At 47.4% G+C, this 7,968-nt stretch overlaps 1 long non-coding RNA gene across 1 annotated transcript; it reads left to right on the forward strand.

Moving 5' to 3' along the window:
- The first annotated feature begins 414 nt into the window (after positions 1-414).
- LOC125534979 lies at positions 415-1,259 on the forward strand. Its single transcript, XR_007294571.1, has 3 exons — positions 415-571; positions 712-814; positions 963-1,259. It is a non-coding gene; the product is annotated as an uncharacterized LOC125534979 (long non-coding RNA).
- The last annotated feature ends 6,709 nt before the right edge of the window (positions 1,260-7,968 follow it).

Genomic DNA, 7,968 nt, shown 5'->3' on the forward strand with positions numbered 1-7,968 from the left:
CCTAAAAATAAAAACGATTCGCTTGCGAGGGGCGAGCGCACACACCCAGAGGCTGACCTTTGAAGGCAGGAATCAAATTAAAGCAATATCAGTTCTTTCGGGTAAAGTAAGTATTATCATATTGCCTGATCGCTTTCTATATTAAACGGCAACTTAGCTCTGGCTGGCGCCGACTGCCGACAAATAGTCTCTCGGTCTCAGGTTTTCCGTCGTTCTTAACGTGTCAAAATGAGCTGCCGATTAATTTCGTTCAGAATTTCCCACCGGCAGCAAAAAAAAGACAGATTCGACATGCAAGTCGATGGACAAGCATCTCAAATTCCACCTTTTTAGCGGAAAAAGTGGTGAGCAAATATCTTGAAGACGGCGGGTCCATCGTACGTGGCCATGGCACCATGCACGATCAGCGCTAGCTCTCCTGGGCTATATGGCCTATATATATAGGCTGGTGGCATCGCTTCTTCTCAGCTAAATCACACGATCGAACGACAACGATCGAGTACTCGAAGAAGCTGTCTGTGTACGTATAGAAGCATGGAGAGCAACCGCAGGGACCTGCAGCCACCGCCAGGTAATTGCTACTCGTAGAACATTTGGTTTTAATACCTAGACTTTTCACTGTCTCCGGATGCACCAAAAATAACTTTTTAATGTAAAAAATCAACTTTAAATTTTCTTGTTAACCTGGATCACCTGCTCCGATTTCGTCAGGCTACCCGACGGCAGCGGACACGGTGCCAGCAGGGGGCGACGGCTCGCCGCGCCGGGAAGAGACGAGGCAACGCGGCCGGAAAACTGGTTTCCTCGATGCATGGTATGCACGCACAAGCTCTCGTCGTTTCGTTACACATTTTATGTTTAACTTTGTATGCTTGAGCTAGTATATAAATTCACGTGCGGCATCACAACGTTGTAAGAGCCTGCCACTAATTTCGTGTGATGGATGCATGTATGCTTTTCAGTGTCGCCGCACTGTGCTGCTGCTGGCTGTGCGACCTGTGCTGCGTCTAGATTGGACGGCGAAAGCATACGAGTTTAGTTGCTTATTAGGAAGCAAGTTTTGATCAGGGCTTCCTTATCAAGAGTATCCAGAATCACGAGTTATATCATCTCGTTATGTCGTTGCTTTGTAATCTGGGTTGTGTATGCGTCGTCCTATATGTGTGCTTGTGACTTTGCCCTTAATTCTCTCGTTTTTCCTTTTGGATTGGGGTGTGTAACTATCCATATCGTTGCGATGCAATGAGTTTGTTTCTTCATGGAGCTGATCCTCAGCTGGTATTTGTATGGTAAAAGCAACTCACTCCGCAGCTCTTTATCGAAAAAAACTCACTTTGCAGCTTCGAAGAATACGTGTGCTATAGGCTATAGCCACTGGCCCCTGTATAATAATGTTAAAGATAGTTAAGACAATCTAGTGGCGAATCCATAACGGGAATCAATGGATGACCTCAAAGAACTAAACTAATTAAATCGGCACATACCAATAAACATCTAACACTTGATCGGGGTCCCTCTAGTCCCCTGGAAAGCTGAAGCTTAACGCGCTCGCGCCACTCGTTGCCAAGGTCGACAAGTACCTCTTGGGTTGACGTGTCCTCATGCTCTCTCTCCCAGTGCCCCACCACCCTGCTTAGTGTGGTGCTTGTTGTGCAAAGTGAGTTTTACAAAGTGACACACAAGTCTGAAGGCCAGAAACAAAAGCCTGCTCTCCTGGCACCGCGCCAAGATCCAATTCTTAGACTAAAAAACGAATGCGCAAAAAGACAATGATCGACAATGAAGATTTGTTGTTGAAGACTCTCACATTGTGCTCCTTCGAAAGCTCACAATAAACAAGCATGAGGAGAGTTGAAGTTGTCCTTTGCGTGCCACCACTTCTATCTACCACAGATTTAACGATGTTGAAGGTATGCAGGAGCTAGGATCAATGGAAAAAAATACGGGATGCCGTCTTCGGGACGCGGTTGCAAAGCTTGCACATGTCATAGTTTAGCCAACCACTCTTTGACGAGCCAATCCGTCGCCCGTCGTCCACACGGTTTTGGAGTATGAGCCATGAGAAAACTTATTGAGGACTGGGGATTTTCGACACCGCACTCTTCATATTTGTCTTAATGGCTCTCAAGAATTACGCCTTATATGCCACTGGTAGAAAAAGGGCATGTTGTCCCGGTTTGTAAGGGCCTTTTGTCCCGGTTCTGGAACCGAGAGTAAAGGGTCGGTACTAATGCCCTGTCCCTTTAGTCCCAGTTCAATCCAGAACCGGGACAGATGGGCCTGCACGTGGCCTGTGCGTGGAGCCCAGGCAGGAGACCCTTTGGTCCCGGTTGGTGGCACCAACCGGGACCAATAGGCATCCACGCGTCAGCATTTCTGTGGCTGGAGTTTTTGTTTTTTTTTTGAAGGGGGGGGGGGTTTGGGGGTTTTGGGGGGTTAATTTAGGTGTTTCATATATTGTGTTAGCTAGCTATAATTAATAGAGAGAAGTGTCCTCTCTTATGTCCGTGCTTGGTCGACGCTACGTACTATACATACGTATAGAGAGGACTAGACACACTAGCCAGCTAGTAAGAAAACGAAGAAAACAGAAGATCGTCATGAACATATATGCATACAGAGAGAAGTGATATTGACCACCTCTCCTTCTCCGATAGATTGGTCGAACAACAAGTTCTCGTATATCTATCCGACACTACCGGCTACATATATACAATAATTATCTCTTACAAATATAATCATACGGACTCAGGGTCCACATAGAATTCTCCGTCTTCAGGGATCACGTGGTCAAGAAAGAATACCGCCAATTCCTCTTGAATTGCTCGCATGCGAGCTGATGCTAGGAGTTCATCCCGCTTCCGAAACATCTAATTTAAAAAAGGGGGTCAATACATATATATATGAATGAATGAAACTCAACACAAATGATGGTAATAAAATAAAATTGTGAATGTTGTTATTTACGTACTTCATATTGTTCGTCAGTGTAGCCCCGCTCACAGGTCGTGTGGTGGATGGACTCGCAAACATAGTATCCACAGAAATCATTCCCTTGTTCCTGCCACAACCACTTTACAAGAAATAGAGGTCAATCAAACTGATAAGCAAGAATGCCAAATGGTATTGATAAAACTAGTGCTTGAATGACTAGTAGATGCGCGGAACATGCTACTATAGTACTTACTTTCGGGTGTCTAAATTATAGCTCCTTCGGCAGTCCCGGAGCTTTTCTGGTGAATTTTCTCCAAACCCTGCCGGACAAAGAAAACAATTACTTGATAATGATCGATTTAACTTACTTCTCGAGTATTTGAGTCATGTCTGCATAGTCCTGGGGATCTTTTCGTCTTGAGTCTAAGACGGTTACTAGTCCCTGCTCAAGCTTAATCTCTAGGAGAATATAGTGGAAACTGCACACGCATGCATAACTCATCAATTACATTACTATAACCTTGACTAATATATAAGGGAAACCGAATACGCACAAGACAGTAACACTCACTTGAAGTTGTAAGGAAAGAGTATTATATCTTTGTTTTCATTTATTACGAACGATCGTAGCAAGTTGGCCTCGGTAGCTGCGGCATGAAATTTAACCTGAGTTGCATCTATGAGATATGTGTTAATGAACCCAATATCACCGACTTGTCTTTTCTTCAATTCGGCGATCTTCAATCTCCATAATATAGTGAGGGTGATTATAAATACATGCAATGAAAGAGCTGAGCTATATAGAGAGACTTAATGACAGAAGTAGTACTACTTACAGACAGTAGCAGGCGACCGTTGTTTTATCGAGGGCCAATTGATTGAAAAACTGATAGAACTCCTCAAATGGAACAGGCAACAGTTCAATTCCAACGAGGTCATGCTCCTTTTTAACTTTCACATACAAAGTACTCCTCCCCCCAGAGTCTCTGCAGATTTTCAAGTACCAATCATGCAATCTTCGCATCATCGTTGATAGAGATCTTTCATCTTTGACGAGAGGCTTCCCGTACTCGTATCTTTGTATCTGCACATCCATGGGTTCATAATGTACATCGTCGGGCAGGTAATCTGCAAGATTGCTATAACCGGGCACCATCCTCGGATCATTAGCGACGTTGTGGCCAGGCACCTTGAGCGGGGGGCACGATTGCTTCGCTTGTTCGCCGAGCTGGGCAATTTGTTTCCCAGCTCGTTGTTCTTTCAGCCTTTGATCACTGACAGTACTTCTCGACCGCTCCGCTTCGGCAAATTCCTTTCCAATAATGCGCTCATAGTTTCCTTTCGGCGGAGACTTCGGTGGTTTTGTCAGGGCAGCCAGAGTGCGCTTCGCTTTCACCAGATCTACCTTCTCCTCCGGAAGTGGATGTCTCTTTGCTTTCAACCCTTGAAACCAGTCATCCACTTCGGTTTGTGCGATCTCGGCGTTCTCCTCCGGGGTCCTCTCGTATGGTAACTTCTCTGGAGTTTTCAGAGAAGGACCGAATCTGTATGTCCTCCCGCCTCTGGTTGTACTGCTAGACGCCGACCGAGCAGACGGAGCGATTGTCTTCTTTACTTGCTTACGAGGCGAAGGAGAAGGACTACGATGCGCCGGAGCAGCCGGAGCGGCGGCAGGTCTCTTCTGCCCTTGCTGACGAGGTGGAGAAGGAGGAGGCTGGCTGTTCGGGCGCGTCGGCGCAGGCGGAGAAGGAGGCGGAGTGCCGCCACGCGCTGGAGAAGGAGCCGGTCGAGTGCCCTGATCGTCACTCGCCGGAGGAGGAGGCGGTGGAGGAGGCGGAGTGCCCTGACTCGCCGGAGGAGGAGGCGGTGGAGGAGGCGGAGTGCCCTGACTTACCAGAGGAGGAGGAGGAGGCGGAGGCGTCCAGTTCGGAAGGTTGATGAGCTCCTTCCGCCATAGGCATGGAGTCTTCAGAGCAGACCCCAGCCTAGTCTCCCCTTCACCGGTAGGGTGGTCAAGCTGGAGGTCCTCAAATCGCTCCGTTATTTCATCCACCATCACCCTAGCATATCCTTCTGGAATCGGCCGACAGTGAAAAGTTGCGCCGGGTTCAGTAGGATAAACAGAGCCAACAGCCGCCTTAACCTTCAAATTCATCCATTGCGTCATAAGGTGGCAATTTTGAGACTCCGTGATAGCATCCACGGGATAGCTGACAGGAGCCGTCAAGGCATGCTCCGGCTGAAGCAGCTCGGTGGAAGCCACGCCGCTTCTGCGCTGAGATGGCGGGGTAGCTTCGGGGGAAGCTTCGGCAGTACGTTTTCTGCGATTTGCTTCTCGTTCCTCTATCGCGTCTACCCTTGTTTGCAGCGCCTGGATTTGGGTCTGCTGCACTTTTTTCCTCCTCTCATGGGATTTGTAACCGCCTGCGTCCGGAAACCCAACCTTCCACGGAATGGAGCCTGGCGTGCCTCGTGTCCGTCCAGGGTGCTCAGGATTCCCGAGGGCCATTGTGAGCTTGTCGTTCTCTCTGTCTGGAAAGTACGTCCCTTGCTGTGCTGCTTCGATATACTGCTTAAGCTTCCTGACTGGTATGTCCATTTGATCGTTCATCCAAATGCACTTCCCTGTTATAGGGTCCAAGGTTCCGCCAGCCCCGAAGAACCAAGTCCGGCAACGGTCTGGCCAGTTAATTGTCTCTGGTTCGATCCCTTTATCAACCAGATCATTCTTAGTCTTGGCCCACTTAGGCCGGGCTACGAGGTTGCCACCTGACCCCGTGCGATGGTGATGCTTCTTCTTTGCAGCATTTTGCTTGTTTGTCGCCGACATCTTCTTACTCTTTTCCGATGTCTTGTGGGCCACAAATGCGGGCCAGTGATCTCTGATCTTCTCATATCTGCCCTTGAATTCTGGTGTCTCATCATTTTCGACAAACTTATTCAGCTCTTTCTTCCACCTCCTGAATAGTTCTGCCATCCTCTTAAGAGCAAAAGACTTGATTAATTGCTCTTTAACTGGGTTCTCTAGATTATCCTCTGGAGGTAGGGTGAAATTTGACTTCAGCTCAGTCCAAAGATCATTTTTCTGCATATCATTTACATAAGACACCTCAGGGTCTTCTGTAGCCGGCTTAAACCATTGCTGGATGCTGATCGGGATCTTGTCCCTAACTAGAACCCCGCACTGAGCAACAAATGCGTTCTTTGTTCGGATGGGTTCAATCGGTTGGCCGTCGGGCGCGATTTCTATGATCTCAAACCTTTCATCCGAGCTCAACTTTTTCTTCGGGCCTCGTCTCTTTACCGAAGTTGTGCTCGATCCGGAGGGCTAGAAAAAAGAACAAAGACTTAATTAATATGTGTACATACCAAAACAATGAATGCATCAATTAGCTAGTCAGCACAAGCTTAACTAATATATATACCTGGCCGGACTCGGTTCGGTCACCGGAGCCATCATCACGGTCTCCTTCTTGCACCGACATTGGGTCACCGGAGCCGTCCTCATGTTCTTCTTCTTGCACCGGCATTAGGTCAGCGTAGCCAGCTTCTTCACCCTCTCCTTCCAGACCATCGGTGTCGTTGAGAAACAACGAGACGGCATCACTTCCTTCTGCGATTATGTCCCTCAACAACGCTTCTTTTGCTTCGTCTCGGGCGGTGTCCATAGTTTCTACAAATATTTACAACATGGCAATTATTATTCAAACATGACAGATGGATATATTAGTGGCAAACGTAGAACTAGCTACCTAATCATAGTAAGGAATCATATATATTAATTAGTGGCCTCGACGCTGCTTCTCTAGGGTTTGGGGTGGTCTCGACAACGCTTCAAGGGTTTGGGGTGGCCTCGAGAACGCTTCAAGGAGGGGGTAATATCGACCCCCCCCCACGTGTTGAAGCTATCGGGAGGGGGTATATATCGACAACGACGACACTACATCTATGTCCCTCGACGACCCTCGTTCCTGATAAAAAAAAGAGGAAGAAGAAGAAAAAAAAGAGGAGAAGAAAGAATAGAGCAGAAGAACTCCTCTATTCTTTCTTCTCCTCTTTTTTTTCTTCTTCCTCTTCTTTTTTTATCCTCTTCTTCCTCTCATGTTCGAGAGGATCGCCGAGGGGTCGGGAGGTTGCCTAGTGTCAAAGGATTCAACAAAACCATGTCTTCATCATTAGGCGAAAGTAACAGGTGCATGATGGTATGAAGCTCTCCAAAGTTATTTTGGAACGGAGTCCTATATAGGATAATTCGCTTTTTGGTACAAAGTTCAGCAAGAACCTTCCAAATATCGTTATTTGGAAGGCCTTTGCTGAAATTCATACAAAAAGGCAAATTATCCTATCCGGGACACCATTCCAAAATAACTTTGGAGGACTTCGTCATGCCCTGGTTACTTCTGGCTAATGATGAAGCCATGGATTTCTTCAATACTTTGACACTAGGAAACCTCTCTCTCGACCCCTCGGCGATCCTCGACCCCTCGAACCCTCGATGACCCTGGAACCCTCGACCCCTCGGCGATCCTCTTCTTCCTCTCATGTTCGAGAGGATCGCCGAGGGGTCGGGAGGTTGCCTAGTGTCAAAGGATTCAACAAAACCATGTCTTCATCATTAGGTGAAAGTAACAGGTGCATGATGGTACGAAGCTCTCCAAAGTTATTTTGGAACGGAGTCCTAGATAGGATAATTCACTTTTTGGTACAAAGTTCAGCAAGAACCTTCCAAATATCGTTATTTGGAAGGCCTTTGCTGAAATTCATACAAAAAGGCAAATTATCCTATCCGGGACACCATTCCAAAATAACTTTGGAGGACTTCGTCATGCCCTGGTTACTGCTGGCTAATGATGAAGCCATGGATTTCTTCAATACTTTGACACTAGGAAACCTCTCTCTCGACCCCTCGGCGATCCTCGACCCCTCGAACCCTCGACGACCCTGGAACCCTCGACCCCTCGGTGATCCTCTTCTTCCTCTCATGTTCGAGAGGATCGCCGAGGGGTCGGGAGGTTGCCTAGTGTCAAAGGATTC

This window comes from Triticum urartu, chromosome 1 (genome assembly GCF_003073215.2).
Source record: "Triticum urartu cultivar G1812 chromosome 1, Tu2.1, whole genome shotgun sequence".
NCBI lineage: Eukaryota > Viridiplantae > Streptophyta > Magnoliopsida > Poales > Poaceae > Triticum > Triticum urartu.